General features: G+C 43.9%; 1 protein-coding gene and 1 non-coding gene across 4 annotated transcripts in view; both read left to right on the top strand.

Moving 5' to 3' along the window:
* PIK3AP1 (phosphoinositide-3-kinase adaptor protein 1) overlaps window positions 1-25,901 on the top strand; it is a 1,822,514-nt gene that overhangs the window by 1,138,782 nt on the left and 657,831 nt on the right. The gene's annotated exons all lie outside the window — the stretch shown is intronic.
* Window positions 7,040-7,111, top strand: TRNAP-UGG (transfer RNA proline (anticodon UGG)). The gene has a single exon. It is a non-coding gene; the product is annotated as a tRNA-Pro (tRNA).

Genomic DNA, 25,901 nt, shown 5'->3' with positions numbered 1-25,901 from the left:
ACACAGACACACACCACACACACACCACACACACACACACACCACACACACCACACCACACACGCAACACAACACCACACACACACAACACCACACACACACTCATTACCACACACTCACCAGGCACACACACACACCACCAGCCATCGGTGTACACTTTCAACAGGCACACACAACACCAGCCATCACTGCATGCTTTCACCAGGAACACACACCACCAGCCGTCAGTGCATGCTTTCACCAAGCACATACAACACCAGCCTTCATTGCACGCTTTCACCAGGCACACACTCCACCAGCCATCTGTGAGTGAGAGTGACTGCAGAGTGAGAGAGACAGCAGAGTGAGAGTGACAGCAGAGTGAGAGTGACGGCAGAGTGAGAGTGACTGCAGAGTGAGAGTGACTGCCGAGTGAGAGTGACTCTGCAGAGTGAGTGTTCCAGAGAGAGCAGGGTATGCGTGTGCGCTTACACGGTGCACTGACAAACAGGAGCTAAAACAAAGAACAGGTGAACACGTGTCTTGGGAGCTTCATAAAGGCAGCCGGCCCTCTGTGAGGGCAGCAGCAAGGAGGGAATGCCCCAACTTATAAAGTCCAACTACTCACAACCTACTGTACGATTACAACACCGGCCAAAGGGCAGAGCTAGGTCTTTTCGCATTACGTAGGGTGAGCAGTGTGTGAGTGTGTAGGGTGAGCAGTGTGTGAGTGTGTGAGAGTGCAGGGTGAGCAGTGTGTGAGTATGCAGGGTTAACCTTGTGTGAGCTTGCAGGGTGAACATTGTGTGAGTGTGTAGGGTGAGCAGTGTGTGAGTGTGTAAGGGCAGTGTGTGAGTGTGCAGAGTACAAAAACTGGAACTAAGTCCACCACACACACATAAAACCACACACATAAGACCACATACACCACACACACAGACACCACCACACACACACTCGGACACCACATTCTCACCACCACACACTCACCATCACACACTCATCACCACACACACAACCACACAAACACCACCAGCCGTCAATGCACGCTACCACCAGGCACACACACCACCAGCCATCAGTGCACACATCAATTGTTAACGCATCCACAATTAACTATTGTAGCAATCGCAGTATGGCGCACTTTACTTTTAAACATATTCATATAAAGCGCAGCATGCCACCGTTGCTACAATTCCAATCCAACCCACATAATTCCACTACACACCACATGCATACACTCCATAACACATGGCTAAAAGACATCGCCATTTACAATGCCATTAGCTCTAACTCAAATAAATCCGAGACCTATTGCATTTCCAATGCTTGTTAAATGTTAGCTGTATCTGGGTCCGAATTGTAATTGTGTGTGCTGTGTGCAAAACAAGTACTGACAAAACTAACAGTAGTGGCATAATTAAAAATGCCAACCTGGTCAGCAGAAAGGGTCTTGGAAAACCTTCACAGATTACAGCCAGATTTATTGGCATTGGCTTTTTGCAATGCTGGTTTTTAAGGTGCACAAAAGGATCCATGATGCTGGCCAGACACAGTCACATTAGGGCCTGGATACAGCTAAAGGCTTGCCTTAGCCAAGGTAACAACTCTATGCCACCATGTGACCTCTAGGGGTTCGTAGCCATAAAAGGCGCCCAAAAAGTTGCCTTTAAACCTACTAAGGGGTTTGTTTCCTTATCAATTTAAGAATAAAATGGGGTCCACCTGTTGGACGCAATGGTGTTAAGAGTATGTTCAGCTGAGTAAAATAGCCGGTGTACCTCAAGTAGTAGTTACAGGTTCTGAATATTCTTATATACTCCTACACTAAAAACCTCAACATGTCCTCCTGTGACGAAGAACTAAATGTTTGATTCGGCACAAGATGCTTGTCATCATGGATGCTGCGTTTTTGTAATGCTGTAAATAACAGGTGTTGACTTTACACCCCCAGTGGCACGCTATCACCTCAGACTGAGGACCACCAGATACGTGGAGCCGGTGACCTCCAAGTAGCACACAGATGTCTGCAGAGGGTTTAACCCCTATGTCGACCACCCTCCGCATTTCATCATCCCACATTAGGCGAAACCAGTTAAATTCACCTGCAGCCACATACATGCCCCTTTCTATGCAATAGGAGCAGCTGCCTGAGGCGCCACCAAACCAACACTAGATTTCTCCTGCAACCAGAAAATCGTGCACCTGACATATGTGCCAACATTTGAGAAGAGGAAAGTTTTGTAGAAAATACGGGGGTGTTTATTTTTTCCACTGACTTCCATTGTAGTGAAGGCAATTCCAGGTGCGAAGCAACAAAAAGTTTCTTATTTCCTGCTGTAAAAATGGGGAGTCTCCCGCCCGACTCGGGCGCGTTATCACGTATAAGACATTTGAGGGGAGAGAGTGGTGTCCAAACGTCACTACACCTGTGGCGGCAAGAAGTCCCATCCTGGGACCTGTCATCACCTACGAATCTGTACAATCGAAGGCACGGCGGCCTCTGGGCTGGGAGGGGTCCTGTCTGATGTGGAGAGCCGCTCACTTTCCCCTTCAAAAACAGACTTCATCATCGCCACGAGATGTAGAAATAAAATACTGCACACGCGGCCCTTTTTAGGTCGAGCGACCTATCTCAATGCGCATGCGCATTGAGCGGGAGCGAGATATATAGGGGCTTATCGAGAGTTTACCTAACTGGCGATTCCACTGGCGATTTCTTGCAGTGCATGTGCTTTTTAGGTCATTGCGCAAGTGCAAGCCCTAAAAAGCACGTGCACAATGGCACCAGCCGCCTGCCTGCCTGCCTCGCATTACCACATCAAAGGCGGCTGCGTCTCAGGCCCCTGCTGCTTCACACCCTCATGACGCTCTCCCAGCTCAGCCCCCTCCCCTGCCCGCCCTGTCGCATTTCTCCTCCCCCCTCCCCACAGCAATGCCCTCCGTCTTGTTTTACCCGTTTCTTCTTTTCTCTATCTGTCCCGCGTCCCTTTCTCTCTTTGCCTCGCAGCGTCTTTTTTTTGCTTCTGAGTACCACCACCACCAGTACTACCACCACCAGTACTACCACCACCAGTACCACCACCACCAGTACTACCACTACCAGTACTACCACCACCAGTACTACCACCACCAGTACTACCACCACCAGTACTACCACCACCAGTACTAGCACCACCAGTACCACCACCTCCAGTACTACCACTACTACCACTACCAGTACCACCACCACCAGTACTACCAGTACCACCACCACCAGAACTACCACCACCAGTACTACCACTACCAGTACCACCACCACCACCACCACCAGTACTACCAGTACTATAACCACCAGTACTACCAGTACTACCACCACCAGTACTACCACCACCAGTACTACCACTACTACAGCCACCAGTACTACCACCATCAGTACTACCACTACTTCAGCCACCAGTACTACCACTACTACAGCCACCAGTACTACCACTACCACCACCACCAGTACTACCAGTACCACCACCACCAGTACTACCACTACCAGTACTACCACTACCAGTACTACCACTACCAGTACTACCAGTACCACTACCACCACCACCAGTACCAGCACCACCACCACCAGTACTACCACCACCAGTACTACCAGTACCACCACCACCACCAGTACTACCACTACCAGTACCGACGCCACCAGTACTACCAGTACTACAGCCACCAGTACTACCACTACCACCACCACCAGTACTACCAGTACCACGACCACCAGTACTACCACTACCAGTACTACCACTACCACTACCACCACCACCAGTACCACCACCACCAGTACCACCACCACCAGTACTACCACCACCAGTACCACCACCACCAGTACTACCACTACCAATACTACCACTACCAGTACCAGTACTACCACCACCAGTACTACCACTACCAGTACCACCACCACCACCACCAGTACTACCAGTACTATAACCACCAGTACTACCACCACCAGTACTACCACCACCAGTACTACCACCACCAGTACTACCACTACTACAGCCACCAGTACTACCACCATCAGTACTACCACTACTACAGCCACCAGTACTACCACTACTACAGCAAACAGTACTACCACTACCACCACCACCAGTACTACCACCACCACCAGTACTACCAGTACCACCACCACCAGTACTACTACTCAGTACTACCACTACCAGTACTACCACTACCAGTACTACCAGTACCACTACCACCACCACCAGTACCAGTACCACCACCACCAGTACTACCACCACCAGTACTACCAGTACCACCACCACCACCAGTACTACCACTACCAGTACCGCCGCCACCAGTACTACCAGTACTACAGCCACCAGTACTTCCACTACCACCACCACCAGTACTACCAGTACCACGACCACCAGTACTACCACTACCAGTACTACCACTACCAGTACCACCACCACCAGTACCACCACCACCAGTACCACCACCACCAGTACTACCACCACCAGTACCACCACCACCAGTACTACCACTACCAATACTACCACCACCAGTACCACCACCACCAGTACCACCACCACCAGTACCACCACTACCACTAATACTACCACTACCAGTACCACCACCACCACCAATACTGCCACTATCAGTACCACCACCACCAGTACTACCACTACCAGTACCACCACCACCAATACTACCACTACCAGTACCACCACCACCAATACTACCAGTACCACCACCACCAGTACTACCAGTACCACCACCACCACCACCACCAACACTACCAATACCACCACCAATACTACCAATACCACCAAGCATTGGCATAGCCAATAGGTCTCGCTTTTGGGACCTTATAAGTATTTAGTTATGCAGCACAATATCCTTGGTGCAACAACATCAACTGCTGCATGGCTAAACACTTATAAGGCCCCAAAGGCGAGACCTATTGGCTATGCCAATGCTTGTTTGGACAAACTCGATGTGTAAGCGGTGTTAGACCAACCGCATGTGAGGATCAGACGATTTTACGGAATCCTGTCAGGACCATGAATGTAAAGAGCAATGCAGAAAAGAGCCCTCCAGCTCCCCCCCGCCCCCACATCCCAAAGTACTAGTCATCCTGGTTTTCAGTTGTTGAAACAAGAGAGCAGCATCGTAGGTGCCACCTTCAGCCATCTCTTTATGGCTCTGAGCTACTTGCTTTACATTCTCACTGCAGTTCACCTCTGCTGAGCTTGGCCATTGTTCACTTAATCAGGGCCTTAAGTGGGATGAAAATACTGGGGGATCTCTCAAGGGGGCGTGGCCAATGTAATTAAGTGCGTGGCTTAAAAACACGTAAGCAAAAAGTTTGTGCATAACACAGTGTGCCGCCCGACTGGTATTTTGCTGTTTCTGTCTTTGCATCCAGATATATGATACAACAAGCAACCTCATACCTACAAGTCAGGGCTATTGGCTTTGTCAGTGGTTGTTAGTTGCATAAGATAAATAAGCAGCAACTATGGATTGTATATAATATTGAAAAAGCTTCCACATAAAGTCCTGGTGACACCACGACAATGTTGCTGCTCCTGAGTTCCGAAAAGAGAAGAGAAATCCAGAGAGAAAATGACTCTTTAAAGGATTTCCCTTCCCCTACAACACTCGGAAAAAAAACCGGACCTCCTGTGCCACGGCACAAAACAGAGCCCGACAGAGACCCGTTTCGAGGCCTTCTAAAAAAACTGCCGGTGCTCAGACCCGGCCCACTTAAAGCCCTGTACTAAATGCTGACAACCCCTGCTTGCAAGGCTATGCTCCGAATTGCAGTCTTCATGTGACAACCATGTTACACAGTTATTATTTCCCAACAATGCTTTTATTTGACAATACCTCAGGATCTTGGAGGAAATTAAAATTACTGTGATTCTTGTCCTGATTTTTGGGCAAGCGGTGACGTAATTCCCACAGGAAGATGTCCTCACAAAGTTCAATTGTTAATTATAAAAACATAGAGAAAGTTTAGTCCTCAAGGTTGACAACCAAACGTCATTTTCGTGATATAAAAGTATAGTTTGTTGCAGGCGGTTTTTTCTGCACAGTTTTCCACAGCCCCCCCTGCAAGCTGTCCACGTCTCTGCCACCCTTTCACCCTGTTCTTCGGCCCTTCATCCCACCCAAGCCCCAGGGCTCCTGCAGCCCTCCCCACCCCCTCCTCCCCTCACAGGATGCAGACACAGCACCTCTCTTCTCTGGTACAACTCCCAGGAGAAAGAGGGCCCTGTGACCGACGCCTGTGATTCAATAACCCACCGTATCTCCCTACCGAATTCCAAAGATGAAATGTACGACACTTAGCAGACCCCCACACTTGGGGTCTGCTGGTCCAGCTCCATCCCTGCCTCCATTCCCTATCACTACCCCCCTCCGCTAGGGAAGGGGGGCTGAACCAAGGGGCATCTTAAAGCATAGTGCGGCCAGGTGCAGCCCGCGCTGCTGAAGAGGCCGGTTTCCACCTCCTTAGCAGCGGCGCTGCCGTTGCATGCTCTGCCATCCTGGCTTCCAAGTACCCTGTGGGAGTAGTGGGCATGCTCACGCATGCGCAAGGAGAGGGTAGACAACCAGATGGGGGAGCGCGAATATAAAGGCAGAACCTGCATGTATCGGCACCCCTCTGACGTAGGGGGTGTACAAAACGACGGGGGTGGAAATGTAGTTAGAACACCGGATCCCACTCATGCTTCCGCTCGTTGACATCTCTGCTCATTATCAGATACTTCTGTTTTGCATCTTATAAATGTAACAAACTTACTATATTCTATTCACAAATTTGAAACAACCTCGTGCAAGGGAAATGAGTGTAATCCATTTTTTTTTAAATTAATGTCTTCTTGTTGTAAATCGTTTGAAATAAAAGGACGTGAACATTTTCTAAAAGAAGTCACTGTGTGTGCCTTAAACCATCTTCCCTCAACAAGGTCTAATTTTTGCCACTTCCAGTGCAATGTGCAGAACTGCTGCGAAAATATAGAGCACGAGCTCTACGTGTACCCACATGTAAACCCTATTGGTAACTAACCTTCTCAGTGGCATGTTGGTCTAGGGGTATGATCCTTGCTTTGGGTGCGAGAGGTCCCGGGTTCAAATCCCGGACGAGCCATTTTTTTATTTTAATATTTTTGTTTTAAAATAGGGGCACTGAAAAACACATAAGAAAGATTAAAAAAAAACCTTTTTCCTTATTTAAAACGCATTAAATAAAAATTAAAAAATTTGAATATGAGAAAAATAAGAAAGAAAATGGGGCTCGTCCGGGCTTTGATCCCGGGACCTCTCGCACCCTAAGCAAGAATAATACCCCTAGACCAACAAGCCACGTTGTATGTTATTGCATCTTTCTCATATTTTAATTCTCAGTGCTCAGAGCTGCCACCAGAGCAGCATAGGGCTTCCAAGTAGACTTTTAAAGGGACCGCTCCATTAAAACCCACGCACTGAACAGCAGAGAAGGAATTAACAGCAGAACCAGAAGGACCCATAAGAACACTTCTTACCTCCCACGTCTGTGAGACTCACCGGCAATAGAGCAGGGGCCCCACATGCACAGAGAGCGCTGTATCAGAACGTGCGTTATTTATACTTTGATAAACCTATTTTGTGCAGTCATTTTAAGGGCCATTTTCATCTCTCAGTAATTCTGACCAATATACTCGAATATGCTTCTACGCCAGTGCATTAAATGGAACTATAGAAGTGAAGGTGCTCGCTATTTACAGTATCTGTTATTCTGCTTGCTCCTGAGAAGTGCACTGGCAGCACTGCGGAGAAGTGCACCTACTCACCCTTTCAAATGGAAGAAGTGCAGGTACTCAGTACCGGACAGAGTACTTGTCCATTTAAAGCAATGCCCAATGCCATAAATAGCAAATAAAACCATATATATGATGAAATTAGTGGACACACGTACAAGCTCCGTCATCAGATTTTCTCCACACCCCTACTCATCACTCCCACGTTCACCAGTAACTAGACGTAAAAGAATGAGTGAGTGAAAGTGTGTGAGGGTGTATTCTAGGTTGCACTCCCCCATCCCATGAACATAGAGTGGGATTATGCACCCACTACTTCTTTCTCCTGAGTACAAGAAGAGCAGTCCAGTCCTTCATGGCTCCTCTCAGGTCAAAGACAGCAGGTCTAGTCCTCTTCAGTTCGTCCTCAGGTCCAGAAAGTGTTCTGAAGTTGCTGCCTGGAGATCAGGGCATAGCTTCAAGGGGGTTGTTTGGGGGTGTGACACCCTCCAAAATTAATGCATTAATTACTTGGCATTTGGGCTCAGGGCCCCGTGTCGGGTCTGCAATCTATGTGTTTTTCTGGTTTTGACCCGAGAATAAAAGACAAAAGATTAACCTTTTATGTGAATTGGCGCTAGAGATATGCAACTGGAGACTGAATTTCAAAATGTGAAACCAGATAAACTTAAATCAATACCTGCTTCCCTGCTTCTTCAAATTGTGTGATCCTAAACAAATCTTTTATTTTGGAGCCATCTTTTTTCTTTATTATCCTACATAGGCACAATTCTAACTACTTCAAGTTGTGCGCTGTAAAACCACCTCTTATGCTTGATTTAATAATCTATAATGTTGTGCTTTCTATAATAAGAATCTAGGACACGTTTAGCATTTAAATGACTACTTTAACAATTGCGATACAAAAGGGGATGATGGATGGAGCGTTTGAGCGAATCAAACACTCACCCCCAGTCAACTGATCTGGGTTTAATCCATCACCATTCTTTAGCCCACTCTCCCACCCCAGTTCAGACATGGCCATATGCAAATCAGTCTGACCCTGTGCCTCATGGGAACAGTCCAGCCCGAACTGCCAAGCCAATGCCTTCCCTGGACCGGAAACAAACTTCCGAGGACCGGTTTCTGGCATTCCAGCCGTCTTCAGCCCGGCTTGCTTGAATCCAGTGGTAAAGTGAGCAAGGGACTCACGTCTGAGCATACCCTGACACACTTATGGCGGCCAAAAGCGGTACAAAAGGGGGTGGTAATGGACGGAGCATCTGAACCAATCAAACACTCACACCCAGTCAAAAGATCTGGGTTTAATCCATCACCGTTCTTTAGCCCACTCTGCCACCCCAGTTCAGACATGGCCATATGCAAATCAGTCTGACCCTGTGCCTCATGGGAACAGTCCAGCCCGAACTGCCAAGCCAAAGCCTTCCCTGGACCTGAAACAAGCTACCGAGGACCAGTTTCCGGCAATTTCAGCCTTCATCAGCCCGGCTTGCTTGCATCCAGTGGCAAAGTGAGCAAAGTACTCACGTCTGAGCATACCCTGCCACAATTTAACAATTGAGCTGAAGCGTGCCTCCGGCCGCGACAATCGGTCTCCGCAGGACACCCTTCATTTTGTACTTTTATGTCTTTTTTATAGGACGCCTAGACTGAAATTTTTGGTAGATATCTGAAAACAGGCGAAATTCTGTCATGCTGAAGCTGCCCTGCTCTTTCTACAAACAGCAAACGATATGCGCACTTTATGCTGTATTATGAATTTCATTAAGGTCTCAGTAAGGCTGAGAAACACTAGAGGACTGAGTTAATCAATGTTTAAGATAAAATTCGTTTCTACCTTTTATCTGTATCAGCGATTTTTAGATTGAGTTCAGATATTGTACTTAATTGTATTTTTTAACTGTATATATGTGCTTTTATGATGTTTTTTAATCATCGAATAAAGATTTCTGAACTTGAATTTGAACTTGACTACTCACTTGCTGCTTAGTTCACTAATGACATTGTCGGGTTGAGCAATGAATATTTCTAAAAAAACTATCAGTTTTAATAAACTTGTTTATATGCATTGACATCATCTGATGTACAAAATTAAAAGGCTTCTGCATGTTTAAGAAATAAACATTTTTGGCGGAAAGAGCGGTCTATATGCACAGAGCATGCCCCAACAAGTGGTCTAGGATAGGGGGTACATGGAATGCATTCAGAGAAAACATATATGAACCCCCACAGACAGAATCGATCTCAAATGTCAGTGAGTAATGGATGTATAAGGATAATATGTATGTATGTTTTGCAGCCGATTTTATAAGATGTATTGTTGTGGTTTTAATTAAATGAAACAATAAAAACTTTTTCACTTAAAAAAAAATTATGTTTTGCTATGCTTCTATGCACTGTGGTGGAAATGATGCAGCGTTTTTGCTAATGTATCAGCGACAAAGATCAATACTTTACTATATAATGAGAGACAAGAACCTCGTAATATGCTCTGTAGGCGCAAAGCAAGTGGATTGCATTTGGTTATGGTTTAAAAAATTCAATACAAAATATATATATTTTTTGTAAGAAATACATCTTTTGAATTTTGAAGCGATTGCATCGTATTTTTATTTTATGTTAGTTGCACAATATAAGTAGCAACATTTTTCATGGCTCTGTATTCGTACAGACTCTTGGGGCCAAGCCAGACACATGTCTCAGTTCTGGCTCTGTCCACCCAAATAATAGGCCCCCAAGTTCTACTCTATTTCAGAATCAGGCCTATTACATGGGGTTGCCATTCAGTTAATAACATTATTTGCAAAATGCAAGGACTAGAAACATGGGGCTCCGCCACATGCAGCAATTTGACAAGTCTACCATCAAGGCTTCTTGTAGCAGAGAAGAAGAAGAGCGCATGAAGCGGTCATACATGTAAAATAGGCGATCCCAGGGAAGGGACTCAAGGCCTTTATGGTGTACATGACCGTAGTCATGAGTTCCCAGGGAGAACAACCAGGTCGAGGTGGGATGGGTAGGGGCGTAGCTACTACAGGCGTCTTTAGGGTATAACACCCCTCAAATGCATTCTTTGTTTGGTAGTTGGGCCAAAGGGCTCTGAGTCCAGTGTGCTATATCTGTGTCCTTTTTTTCTCATCACTCTCATTTCACAAAGAGGTTTTAACTTGTTAATTTTTTTGATTGCAATCTTAAATATATATATAGTGACTGCTTTACCAAAATATGAAATCTATCCCTATAGAAGTACACCTTGAATGGGTGCAAATATACTACATTTTTTAATTCACATAGCTTGGCAGTAGTAGACTTATGAATGATACTCCAGTCTGAGATTTTAAGGTATATCACTGACAATCGAACAGCCGAAAGGTGATGGGATGAATAATTGCAAATAGTATAACGAGTGTCAAATGCTTGGGGAAGCATTCCAACCTATCGTTTTGTGCCCAATGTTACACTGCAGACAGAGGCCCACTTAACCCCTTTTGTGCTCCCGTCGGCCACTACCTCGCTGGTGCTGCCTACCGGCCGACGGAGCCCCGTCCAGCAATTAGAACGCCCGCACCGCAGCTGAAAAAACGCTGCGGTTAAGGCGTTAAAGCAAATCAGTACTGATGCTGTTTCTCATGGGCAAAGCCCACGACAAGCCTTGATCATCTTACCTGTCCACCCTGCAGCTGACTGCTTTTTTAATTGGGAAATTTGAGCCCCCCCCTGAATCTCACTAACTAGGCCAGTCCCCTGCTGGAGATGCCACATTCATGCCTGGCACGTAATCAGACACATAAGGGCTTGATTTGCTTGATGCACAGAGTCAAGTTTACTCTTCCTGTGAGTTCATGTCCCCATTACATTAAGGTTGTTGAACTTGTTACTGTGCCTACTACATAATACACTGCAACCTACAAGCTGCAGGCTCTAATCCCTAAAGTATAGTTAAAAGTGACTGAGCCAGCTGCACAGGTCTGCTTGTGATCTCCAGGTTACACATCCCAGTCCAGTTACGGTTACTCAAAGGCTCAATTTACTGCAGAATAATGTAAATAAACTGCCGATTGCACTTTTGAATTCACATAGGAGCTACCCAGCCTCTCACGTTTCTAAGGTGGACACAATCTGTACATTTAAATATAATGCTAACATGAAGTAGGACTCAGGTTACTGTGGGTGAGTCTCCAGCACATCTTTCATAATAACCATGTATCTTTCAAAATACTCCTCTCTTATTACAGTATTGCTGGGGGGACTGGTGATTTACATGGTGAGCTCAGGTCACATAATTTACTTTCCCCAGTTGTAGCAGTAGGAATTGTAAAGCACATTTTCACCCTGAAAAGTACATTGGTACTGAAAAACAGATGTTCATTGTTCTCTAACTCAATAGTGCTCCTTTTATTAACCACAGAAAGATGAAAGGCTGAGTCAACTTACCAGCCTTTGAACCCGTGACCCTGAAGTCAAACACAGATCTCTGCAGTTAAATGTATGAGTCCCCAGAGCCACCAACTGAGCAAAAGCAGCAGGTCAAGCAGTGCACTATTCATAGTGTTTGGCTACAGACAGCTGCAGCTGTCTGTTAGCAACTGCTAATGAGTAGGCCTGGGCGGAGTTCGTGGAGTTCCGCATGACTGAAAAACTCTGCTGTGCTGCGCGGACTTCCGCAAGCAGCAGAGTGCGTTACGTTGCACCATTCGCACTGATTTTTAGAACTTGGTGTTTGACCCGTGCTATAAAATCAGTGCAAAAGTTGCACGCACAGCGCAAGAGGGTGCAGCTTCTTTCTGCTGCTCGAGTTGATGTTCTACTAGGGCAGCAGCTTCCTCAGTGCGAATGGAAGGTTTCTCAAAGCAAGCGGTAGCGACCATCCACACTGCCGGCATTGAAAGATATCGCCGGGAGGTGGTCTGGGGTAAAATTCTCCCCGCTTGCAAACTTATTGTTGGTGAGCGCAAGTAAGTAAAAACTCTGCTCTGCGGAGTTTTTCAGAACTCCGCGTGCTACGCGGAGCGTGGAGTGGGAAAAACTCAGCAAAATCAATGAGCGAAGTGGAATTTCATGCTCAGGCCTACAAAAGAGCTCCACACTATCAGGGTCACTGCATATTCATTTTCATACATTTTGCTGCTGAAAACCATTATATCAAATGTGAAGTGACTGCCATATTCTACTTCATAACTTGCAATGCATGAAATAATGGTATTGTTACCTTAGGTATCACAGGCAAACCACTTGTGTTGGCTTTGTCAAATGCTTCTTTCTGTTCTTATCTTTGTGTGTTGCCCGTCACGCCAACACTCTGTGAAAAAGCATTGGCATAGCCAATATGTCGTGCCTTTGGGACCTTATAATTATTTGGCCATGCAGCACATTATCCTGGGTGCTACAGCATCTACTGTTACTTCACGGAATGGGAGGAATGGCACCCTCACAGCTGCCCCATCCCGTAAAGGGCAGTGCCCTAACAGCCATTGTTAGAGCACAGTGCTGCTACAGCTGCTCCAAGCAGAAAACACACAGCACTCCTGTAGCTGCTGTGATACGTTGGCCTGGCATATGCTGTCCACTATTCTAGTGGGCACCTAGCACCAGTCCAAATGACCCTTATTGATGGTAGAATGTGCGTGCCCATACACACACACGCACACACACACATACACACACACTCACACACACCCTCCACCCCCACCCACCCCCCCTCTCCCTCACCAACAAACATTGCGTGCTTTTTCTTTCCCTCCCTCCTCCTTCTCTGTGGCTGGTCTTCTTCCGTCCCTGCAGCGTTGTTACTGGTAGAATGATGCGTGTGCTGTGGCTCCTCTTGGTCCTCGGCTGGGCCAGCATGTACTCACAAAAAGACCCACTGGTCATCTTGGACAGCGGCAACCGATCTCTCCTTCTTCACCGAATTCTATGCCTCGCCACTGGGCACGAGCGGCAGGCCACGCCGATGTGCACGGTCACGGCTTGCCTCCAGCGTGCGCTGCTCTTTCACTTTCCCTTAGTTTTGAGTCATGGGGCTCAACGCTGAGACTACAGTGCGGAGTCCTTTCCAGAACCAGGGAAAGCACACGTAGTAGAAGAGGGTACGTGGCATAGCCCTTGATGAGCAGCTGAGGAAGAAGCCTACCAAGCCGATACCCGATTATGAGTTACAGCTCGACGTCCGGCCCTGAAGACGAGCTATGCAATAGAGACCTACGACAAGCCAAGGAAAAGCATAGTGGCGAGACACTGGGTCCAAGTGCTGCATTAATTAGGTGAGAGCTGCGGGTTTGACGAGGCAGCTTGGAGAGGACGGCGTTGGAGACTGGCCCTTACTAGTTGTCTACAGGATCATTGGGCAGATGCAATTGCATTTTCGTTGCAGAGCGGAAAATCCCCCTGCTCTTTCTAGCAGTTGCTCCTAAGCGATTCCTGCACGCACCAAGTTCATTAATGACTCCTGTCAGGCCGCCTCCAAAATGAAAACGCATTTTCAGAGCTGCCTTTGTTTCGAAATCACTCTTTTGTTGACTTATCAGCTTTTTTGCCTCAGAGCGTCCAGCTGTGTTGAGCTGACACCTTGAGCCGACACACGTACACGCAGGCGGCCTTCATCAGTGAGGTCAGCGCCCCCTCGGGTGTCCCGTGGACCGCTCTCCTCCAGTCTAAATAGCCTCATTTATCACGACAAGGCCCAGTTCTCTTCCAGAGTGAGCCAGTCCAGCACTTACAGTATTCACATCAATTTATACAACGTATGCTTGGCACACAGCGGGGAACCGCGGGAGCCATACCAGTCAAAGCATTTGCAATGCAATAGGTCTCACATTTACACGAGTTTAAGCTAGTGGCATTGTAAATGACAATGTATTTATGTTTTAAAAAAGAAAACATAAATAAAAGTCATTTATTTGCAATGTCAATTGCTTAAACTTGTGTAAATGCCAGACCTATTGAATTGCAAATGCTTGTTTAAAATGCCATTGTACTCCAAAGTACGGGGCAATCCTGTCATGTGTACGTATACTTCTGGTGCCTCAAAGAATAGCATACGGGATTGGTACACCACCCTCAGCTTGGCTAGATACAGCAATGCATAGGGAAGTTTCTGCTCACCTAGTTGGGCCTTGTCTGCCATAAATTACTGTTGCTTCTGCTGGACTAGTCTTGTGTACTCATGACATTTGAGGATGCAAGTGTTTTTGAACATCAGGTGTTCTTTGTCTGGATTGCTTTCAAATCATGTCTCTGTTGTGCTTATTCAATATCTTTGCAATGAAAGGACTTGGTCTGGCTTCCCGGGGCGACTTCTGCATCATGGCCCTGTGTGCCCTTTCTACAACAAAATAATAGGACAACAACTATGGAAGTAGCCAGCCGGTGAGCCACTTAGTCAGGAACTCTTCCATGCTCCCCATTCTTTTTGAATAAGCTTTATTCGATAGCAATTATCATAAAAGCATTTCACAGTCACATAAAAGTATATAAAATTATTATTTCATATAGTAAAAACAAGTTTTAAAAACCTGGCTATACCGTCCACTCTAAATCTATGCTTAATATCTTAATTGGCATTTGCTCATTAGGTTTAAAATTACAGATTAGCTAAAACACATGTCCCATACAAAACAGTTAATCTTCAGTACTTTGCAAATAATTCCTATGTGTAAATTATCTCTCAGATCCACAGATTAGATGGTATTTATTTGCACATTACTCCTTAATTGTGCCCTTATACGGATAATCCACGCACACCCCAGGTACTTTGTAACACCACATACTAGCGAGGACCTACTTGAGTCACTTCTCATGATTCGTAGAGCATCAAGGAGGTTTCTAGTGCCCAAATATAATACATATAGGTTTGATCCATTTGGCCCTTGCTTGCTTGTAGGCTGGGCAAGCAAAGACTACATGGTCTACAGTTTCTTGTTGTGCATCACAGCAGGGGCAGTTATATAGGTTGGAGGTTGTTGGGTCCCATTTTGCCAGTTTGGTATTTAGCCTTACTGACCCTAATGTAAACTGCATATATAGTGCCCTGTCTCTGTGTTTCCTTATAAAATCTAGATAAGGTTCCAGGGATCAAACTGATTTATGCTGGATGAACTCTTCAAATAGTCAGACAAGCATTGGTTTATGTAAGACCTGGTGATTTACCCAGTTCCAGTAATTCTTTTTTAACTCTCTCTTAGTCGGAGTGACCTGCTTTGCCCAAGCTTTGGCTAGGCCCAGCTTGGTCAGTAATTCCTTTAGATCTTTAAGCCACTTAACACCTTTGTTGTTATCAAGGGTAATTAGCTCAGAAAGGACCGTCCCATAGCTATGGAGTTCTGGGGTGCGTCTTAGTCTTATCCAGTATAGAATAGGGCAAAGTATATCCACCTCGCTAAAAGTGTGTCTGCCAATTTACTCTTTGATCGTCCAATCTCATTAGTTTTTTCGAAGCCCCAAGTTCAGCGCCATAAATTCTTGACCTCACAGCTTTACCTTTATAGACTACTAGTGAAGGAGCAACCAGTCTAATTGACGTTAACCTTTGGTCCCTACCAATGGCATCCACCACCCGCTTATGGTTCAGTAACATTTTGTTCATGTGAGTCCCCCATTGCATTTTATGCGATAACCTAATACCCAGATAATCAAAGGAATGGACTCTCTCTAAGGGGTAAACCATTGTTAGTGAGAGTGTTATTAAAATGTTTGCCCAGATTGAAAGCCATAAACTTAGTCTTTGTGATGTTTATCATTAGGCCCCTTTGTGTACAGAAAAAATTGAAAGCGGGTGAGGAGTTCTCGGAGGCCCATTGGGGTTTTCGATATTAAAATAGTGTCGTCGGCCAACAGTAGGGTATTTTTTTTTTTCTCCTTCAAAAATTGGAGCAATTTTTTTTTTAAATTGGCTCAAAAAACTAACCACTCCATTTCCATAAAGTGAAAAGAGGGTAGGAGCCATCACACAGCCCTGGCAAACCCCCTGTTGAACTGTATCTTGTCTTTACTTTGCCCATGAGCCCCCATATAACTCGGGCATAGGTTTCATCATGGAGGCATATTAAAATATTTAAAAGGTATGAGGGTAAGCCCATTTCCTGGAGCACTGACCATAGCTTCTCTCGCGGCACTAAATCATAATTGGTTTTAAGCTCAATGAACGCAAGTAAAGACTTCCCATGACAATTATGACTACTTTCCAATATAAAATAAGTAATGTAAACACTCCTGTACTGGCACCTTTACTAAAACCTGTTTGATAGGTGGAAAGATTATCTTCCTCCTCCATCCAATTTTGAATCCTATTTACAAGGCCTCTGCCAACCACTTTCTGCATGGTATCTATTAGGGTGATAGCCCTGTATTTGTTAGTGTCCTGGCCGTCTCATTTTTTATATATAGTTATGACCTCTGCTCCTTTCCTAGATATAGCGACTTCTGCTCCTTTCATTATATTGTTGATTAAAAGCAGGATATATTGGGCCCACTTCTGTAGTTCTAATTAGAGCAAGTCACCCAGTATACCATCTGGGGCTGCCGCCTTTGCAGGAATAGTACAGTTAATTGCATTCTCAATCTCTTTCATTTGGAAGAGATTGGTATCTTCAATTGTAAGTGGAACCTGAATTCTCTTCAACTGAGAGGTAGGTAGGGCCTCTAGTTCATCCGTGTGCACTTGGGAAAAGTCATCCCACCAGGCCTCATCACCAATATGGTTCGTGATTGGGATGTTGTCCCTCCTATTTCTCATCTTGATTAGAGGCCAAAAGTAGGCGTAATCCCTCTTGGGACAGTAAACTTTCATGTCCTCCTATTGTACCTCTTCCCAATCACGTTTTGCTTGCTTTAGTGATATGTTGTACTCCATCCTCGCTATTTTTACTATTGTGTGTTTTTTCACCTTTTCCGCAGATATTAGTACTTGCGCCTTTTCTCCCTGCAAGACTCAGTGTACCATGAATTGGAGCTTTTTGTTCGGCTCCTAGTGGGGCCACTGCGTCGTCTTTCAAGGAAGTGTGCACCAATCTGAGCAATTGTCTCGTGGCGTATTATGTGGATCTCCCCCCCCCCCCGGACTTTATCTCAAGCTGCCTTGAGTTCGGCTGTTTTTGACACTAATATTGAGGAGATTTTCTTTTGTTTTTTGTCCTCTCCTGCGACCTTGGGCCATCTTAGACGCCTACCACAATTAGATAGAATTAACTCCTTTGTGGATACGAGGTAATTCCCAATGGTATTAGAATTTTTGTTGGGAGGGGCCCATTGATTTTTTCATTTTAATATTAGATTGTTGTGGTTACTGTCAATAGTTAGGCCCACTTCCATGTTCATGACATCGGGCCAGAGGCGTAAGTCGACCAAGATATAATCAATGCTGGAAGGGCAAGCAAGTTTATTGTAAGTATTTTTCCCCCTGATGTTGGATAGGGTTCTGCCATTTGTGTCTCTTATGCCATATTCTAGTATTATAGTATTAACTTGTATTACAATCTCAGACCATCTTTTAACCGGTGGTAAGACTAGGGGGGGGGGGCACTGACCATTTGCTATCCTCTTCAATTATCCCTAGGAGATCTTCACTGCTTAGTGGCTCGAATGTGCAGTTAAAGTCACCGGCCGCAATGATTTTATCAAACTAGGGGCACTTGTTTATTTGATTTTCTTGCTGTCTTTCGATGGTCGAGTAATTGCCATTTGCTTTCCCTCTTATATAGACTTTAAAGAGCTACAATACATCACCACCCTTCGGACCTTTTATTTTAAGCCACATAATGTCGGGACTTCTGGTCTCATGTAGGAGGGATGAGCAGCCCAGATTTAATCTGATCCAAGCTGTTATTCCTCTAGAAGGCCTGCACTTTCCCGTAGACACTGCTGGGATATGCAATGTACTTTAGACAGATTTTTACAGTGCAGTTACACTCCAACCTCTTCTCGTCTTGTCTTCTTGGCTTCATGGAACAGAAGCACACAGGCTCACACACTCCCCTAAGCCAATCACAACTCTTCTGTCACCAGCAATACAGCAGTTTCGAGATTAGTCTGAGCGCCCTGTTTGGCTGCTCAGGCAGTGCATGGAAGCCTAGGACAGTTCTTCACCTGGCTGGCAGGCTAAACTGACATGTGCAGTAATGTTATACATATTTTCTCCTCCCACTGGCTCATATAGCCCAGCCCCGCACCACCCTAACCTGGCTCTGAGTTCACACTGAAAAATATCTGATAATAACATTGAGTTTTTACTTATTTATTTTTTGCGCTGCTCAAACAGCAGTGTGGTCACTCTGTTTCACTCTGCTGGAGGAGCCGCTGCAGTCTCGACCTGCAAGTGACCTATTGTCACTAGTGGATTTTGCAATTGACTTCAATGCTATTTTGTCAATTTCTTTTTCAGCACTGATTTTTTATTCCTTTAAAAATCTATAACTCTTATTATAAATATGCTATTCTGTTATTTTTGGTCGCTACATTAAGATAACATTAACCTTACTGTATATAGATTGATGCTGGATTTCTTGGAAATTGTGTTAAATACATGTTCCTCTAGGTAAGCCTTATTTCTTCTAGCCACTCACTTCATAGGACCGAGAAAAATAAGTATTACTGTGAATTCAAGGACCATCTTTGGGATATAAATATAACATGATTTGGTAAGGCTCCCCAGCCATAATATTTTCTAATGCACTTTTCTACAGGTAGTCACACATTTTCTTTTTTAAATCATAAGGTTAGTGGATGGGACACACGGTGCTGCAGTCCAACAGTGACATTTAACTTGAAGGCCTTGTGTACAATTTGTGCACAACACTAGGGGCTTAGGAGTAAGGTTAAATATGCCAAAATAAAATCAATCAATTTCATCATATTGAAAATAGGAGCACCGGCTCATCTTAACTGTGAGGCATGTTTAACGTATAGAGTAGTACACCCAACAGTAACCGATATGGTAAGACTTTGGGTATATGTAAAGCAAAAGATGTAAAACTCCTGAAGATAAATCACAGGTTCTTTTTTTACACTGAACTGTTTATTTCCATAAAGTCCACTACATTTGTTGTTCTTTTTAATTTTGACAGACATTAGGTTTATTTGCCAACTTTTTTGAACAAATATACACAGCAATTCAGTGCATTCTAGATTAATAACATTTTCAATTAGTAATAACATGAAATTGTAGTTGATGTAGAATCCTAATGATAACATTGCACAATCTGGTATTCATTTTAATTTCTATGTTCATCAAATCAAAAATGTTGTACAACACAATTCTTATTGTTTATGATTACAAGTTATTTGTTTCAATTGTTTATAAATATTCTATTTTGAAATGAAGCATAATCACAATAGGCATCACAGACAATATCTTCATAGTATTTTTATCTCATTACTAAAAAAAACTCAACTTTTAAGCTTTTATTTATAATTGAACCTCAGTAAACAGTTATACATATTGTATTTTAGTAAATAAATATTTTAAAAAAACATTTTTTATTAAAGTTACATGTAATACTTTACTCCATTTGACAAAAACATACAATTAAAATTTTCAATTTAATAAACAAGACAATCATTCAAAAAATGTATTTCAGTGCGCCCATTTTCAATTTTTTCAATGTCTCAACATCATCTACTTCATCCTCATTGGAGTCTAGGAAGTCCCCTCTCATCAGTACAAGTTCTGCTTCATATCTATTTAAATCTTCATGTTTTTGTAGAATTTTGATTGTCATCTGCAAAGAGAAAAAATTGACTTTTAAAGCAACATACTTTTAGCTTTAAAACTTACATGGAAAGTAATCATACCATATAAACATTCAATACAATAATTACATTCCTATTTTATTTTATTTTTTAGTACTATACATTTTTAAGATGTATTAATTAGCAGGTGTTAAGTGTGTACACGTATTTTCTCTTTTCAAAACTTTGATGCAAAATAAATGTTGTAAATTAGCTTTTTCTAATAAGATAAGCTTCTTAATTTTTATTCTTTTCTTGCAAACATTTTTATTTCATGTTATGCGAAAAGACACATTTAAATGTACAACTATTTCAGATTTTAAATATTGCTTATCTTTTGTTGTCTTTCATCATTTCTATATTTAGTATTACCCTTCCTACCTAAAGTTTTGAACATGTTACAAGTTGTCTGATTACACCCAATTTAAACATACAAGGATATCCGTTTGCCTATTGAGTTTGTGAATGGAAAATGCATGGTTATTTTAATTTTCAATGTTTTACCATCTTTGGCTAAATAGTCGAACCCTACATACTTTCAGGTTAATGTGCATACACTGTTAAATAGCACATTTTAATTTATATTATTTTATGCAATGATATATGTTTTAGATGAAATGTTATTTAGGTGACATGTAATGAATTATTGGCAGTTTTCATAATAATCACAGATTCTAAGGTATGTCTTGTAAAGAGAAGGGTTTACTAATTTGTGTCCATTTATGTTTTTGGAAACTTTCCCAATACCCTCATAAGTGTATAACCACATTTTTATGCACCACGTGCCCAAATATTCATTTTGGCCACTTGATCACAGAAGATGGCTAAACACCAACTCATAATTTCATCCCTTTCAATAACAATGCATTATATTTCTTTTTTAATATGAACATCTTATAACGGTTAAACACACTCAAATTAAATAATGTTTTGGCATAAAAGTAAACTACATTTTTAATTCAAAAACATTTTTCAAGTATAACCCCTATTTGTCCGCTTGTGATTCTCATAATGCGAACTAATCTCATTAAAACTTTCTGCTTGGCCTGACCAGGTTTAGTTTTTCACATGCCAGATTTTTATTCAATAATGCTCAAGATGACTACTTTATTCAAGGAAGCCCACTGTTTTGTCAGGTACACAACTTTTCAATGGATGTCCATCATAATGATAAGATCCTTCACAACATGTCAGTCATAGACATTATTATTCCAAGAATAGTCATAAATATGATAGAAATGGCCACAAATATAGCATGATTACTAACAATGTGGCATTTAAAGCTTCTATTATCCAATAATTACTTTTGGCAAGCCTTTATTTAAGCTGTATTAAACTTTATTATGCCATTGTAAACATAATACCGACAAAAATGTCATTAATCACAAAAGGTCATGAAAGTCTGTTTTTACTGCACTGTGAGAAGTTTTCACACTTTTTAAAGTCAAAGGAGTGGCTTGGCATTTGCCGTATAGCTAATGCAAATTAGTATCCCTGGGTTTTAGGGTGGGAACAGGTAAGTTAACCTTATAAAAATTGGTTTAAATAAATATTTGCAAAATATTACATATCAATGTAACCTCTTTGCATCAATTTAGTACTAATTACCTGTCAATACAAATGAAAGTATATAATCTTTACTTTGACATTTTTCAGAAAGATGCTTGTGCCTTTTTAGTAGAGAAAAACTTTTTTGTACAAAATATATACAATAAAGAATGCCTTGGACTATAGACACAACTACTTTTTTGAACATACCAGTTTCCGGAAACTTAAGTATTTGTAGGTTATTGTGCTCAACCTGCAGGTGCAATGGTCTTACATACCTTGTTGGTTGTGAAAAGCTAATGATCTCCTTCCCTTACGCGCAAACTTAATTTGAGGCATTCATCCAGGTTTCTGTAAGAAAGGCGACGTCCGGTGATGTGGTGTTGAGTAGGTTCCATAGTTCAATGGCGTGTTTGGGGACCGAGCGCGTGTTGAGCAGGATCCACTTTATGTGGTTGTTGTTTGGGCTCTGTTTGGCGGTAGTGGTTACAGTGTGGGTCCTGATGCAGCAGAACTTGCAGGATTGGCAGGTGAAGGGTCCATGGGTGCGTCCTGGGGCGGCTTGGTGGCAGTCGGGGAGTCGGCCGGTGTTAAGTGCAGAGAGGGTTGCGACATCGTACGTTAGGCGGGTGGAGTGGTTTTTGCAGGGGCCAGGGGGTCTTGCGCTAGGCGCGGTCAAGGCGCGGATGGACGTAGACGGGCTTACCTTTGGCGCGCCCGCTGCGCGTAAATGCATCTGTCATAAGTAGATAGTGGCGGGGGGCGGAGCGAGGGAGGAGCAGCTGGGAGGCGGGAGCGGGGTGGCCAGTGGGGAGGGGATCATACGGCGATGCTGTATATAATAAGACAGGTGCTAATATCGAGCTACATGCAATGGCAGCGGGGCCAGAGCCTTCAACGACTCCAGGATACTGACACAGTCTAAAGAGATATTTTTTGTTCACAAACCCAGGTCTTCCTCAAGGCGGATAGCAGCACTCTCCGACCCGCTTCATTACACCACTACCCCATGCCAGCCATGAAGCTGTGGGGGACCAGCCGACCTCCACCTCATCGTAATGGATTGCTTAGTCAGGAGTAGAGGCAAGTCTATAAAGCGAAGTTGTTCTTTCTGCGCCTTATGGAGCCGCATCAATCCCAAAAGGAATACTGCATGAGTACGCGGAATGGGGACACCAACCGTAGCTGATATCAGTGATAACAATTCTAACCAGTAAGACATAATCACGGTGCATTGACATAACATACATAGCAGGTTAGCATCTTATATTTTACATCTAGGACAGCAGTGCTGTGTGGCTGGGAAGATATGCTGCAGTCGGTGCAGGGTAAGATATGCCCTCTGCAAAAACATGTATTGAATGAAGTTGAATTTGGCATTCCGTGGGATTCTCAAAGGGTATGCCAAGGACCTGCTCCAGTCCCCATACATCATGTCTGTACCCAAGTCTTCGTTGCATTTGTTTCTTAAAACATTCTGTGAAATTCTAGTTTGGTTAGTAATGCCTCTGTAAAGCCAGTTGGTGAGGTGTCGGCCATTCACTATCAGGTAGGTTATGAAGACCATTTCATGGTGGGGAGGTTTCTCCCTGTGGGGGGACCAATGTTTCTTTACATATTGCAGAAGTGTGGCATGTAGTAAATCTAATGCATCCGTGACTCCTTTGCTCCAGACAAAATTGTCGTGTTCCATAAATGTGCTGTTGTGAAATAGGTCTCCCACTCTAGCTAAACCGCCTTCCGCCCAGGGGAGCAGTCTCAGTTTAGTGAGGAGGCCATTTGGGGTCAGGATCCCAAGTAGTGGTATGGTGTAAGAGTAAGGGAGGCAGCCACGCGTGTAGTGTGTGGATTATTTCTAATAAATGAGAGCTGTGCGTAAAAGCAGCGAGCATCGGTCGGAATCTTAGCCTCTGGTAGGATCAGAGTATGAACCCGTCCGCGATCCACATCGGCAGGTGAATAATTTAATGTAATGTAAGTTACGCCCTGACAGCCAATCTGAGAGCCACTGTAACCTAGTCCCCTTTATCAGTGTCCAGTTGCAGCTTATTCAGTCCTACTCTGCGGTGGCCACTTCCCCAAATCAAAACGGAAAGAGTGATGTTCATAGTTAAGCAGCAGGGTCGGGATCACAACCGGCAAATTGGTTAAGAAATACAGTAGCAAGGGGAGGGCTACCATTTTCGAAATTGCCACTCGGCCCATCTATGATAGCAGTAGGGAGGACCAGAAGGTTACATGTGAGTGTAGCGAGCGCATAGCCTTACCTAGGTTAACGTCAATGAGGTTTGGTGTTGAGCGATAAATCTGTATACCCAGATATTTTAAAGTATGTGCTGCGACTTTTAAAGAATGAGGGCCAAACTGAACCGTCTCTGGGCAATCCCCTTGCCGGGAAAAAAGGCATAATACATACTGACATTAATTCTGATGCCCGAAAGCAACGCAAAAGCATAAAAAATGCCTGTGGCCAGTGATAGAGAGGTGAGGTCTTAAGCATACAGAATGATGTCATCCGTGTATGCGGAGATAATGTGTGTTGTTTGGCCGATACGTATGGCCGGTTGTACAGCCGATAACCGTACCCTAAGGGCTAAGGCTCCAGGGCCAGCACAAACAACAGAGGAGACAGTGGGCAACCCTGCCGTGTGCCTTTTCAAACCGGGTACTCCTCCGAGATATGTCGCCCTGTACGGGCCCTTGCCGTGGGGTCCTTGTACTGTAGTGTAGCTCCTATTTTCCCAATAGGCTCTGCGCATTGGAATAGTACCTACAGCAGTAAAGGCCTAGGCCAGACGTTAACTAGGTCTACTACTGTCGATACTAGACTTAATTTTTGGGTTTGCCAGCTAAGCTCAGAGTTCGCTAGAAACTTTCTCGAATGTTCAAGGAAGGAATTAACTCCCCTGATTAGACAAGAAGGGATTTAGTTTCTGACAACCATAGAACATGACAACTTTGCTCTCCCCTAATCAAGAGTCAATCTCGAGAGTCGTGTGAGCACAAGGCAATTATTTTACTCAGTCAGTACGTGCATTCTTAGTCTCATCAGAATGTAGAGAAAAGGAAGAGACGGGCGTGTTCAATAAAAAGGTGTTATTTATTGATTAGTCTCTTTTCTCATACATGAGAAATGGATCGATATTATTGCAATACTTATAGTTAAGTAAAGTGCATACATTAAAAGCAATAGTATAAAATAATACTGTAAAAACATTGATATGGTTTCTGAGCCAGATGATGTTTAAAATGATTAAAATATATTTACATACACATATACATTTTGACTAAACGTGCTCAACTGGTGTTTCTAAATACGCCTACCCCGTGTACCTGACCTAAGTCTAATGCGTGGGCGGGAATAGAAAGTTACAGTTTAAGTTAAGTTTGTTTTTGCCAAGTGAATAACTAAAGAATTCTCTGTGAGGGGTTATTCAGTTCTGTACCTGGAATTTAGGATGGATGAGGAATAGTATCTCTTTCTCTGCTCTCGATATTCCAGGCTGCCTGCGAGGGCTGCCCAGAAACGCCGGTGCTGGGTCTCTCGGCTTGAGATAGCAGCGCGTCTCTCAGCGCGTCAGGAAGGCGGGGCTGCTGCCAGCGGGGTCTGCTTCTGCTCTCTGCTTCGGCAAGTATGGCTGCTCCGTCTTGTCACCACGCGTGTGTTTGCATAGGGCAAGGTCGGCAATATTTATACCTTAAAGGTGCCGAGATTGACGTAAGGATGGACATAGATACGTCAATAAAGATGTCATACGACTTGCTCGTTAGCACATTCTTTACTAAAGTTCTCTGTGAAATCAAAACAATGGCCGCACGGATTATCCAGGTTGTCATAGGTTTGATTTGTTATGAGAACGTCGTATGCCTTAT

This window comes from Lissotriton helveticus, chromosome 5_1 (assembly GCF_964261635.1).
Source record: "Lissotriton helveticus chromosome 5_1, aLisHel1.1, whole genome shotgun sequence".
Classification (NCBI taxonomy): domain Eukaryota; kingdom Metazoa; phylum Chordata; class Amphibia; order Caudata; family Salamandridae; genus Lissotriton; species Lissotriton helveticus.
Note: the sequence above shows the minus strand (reverse complement) of the source record. Positions and strands in the feature narration are given on the sequence as shown.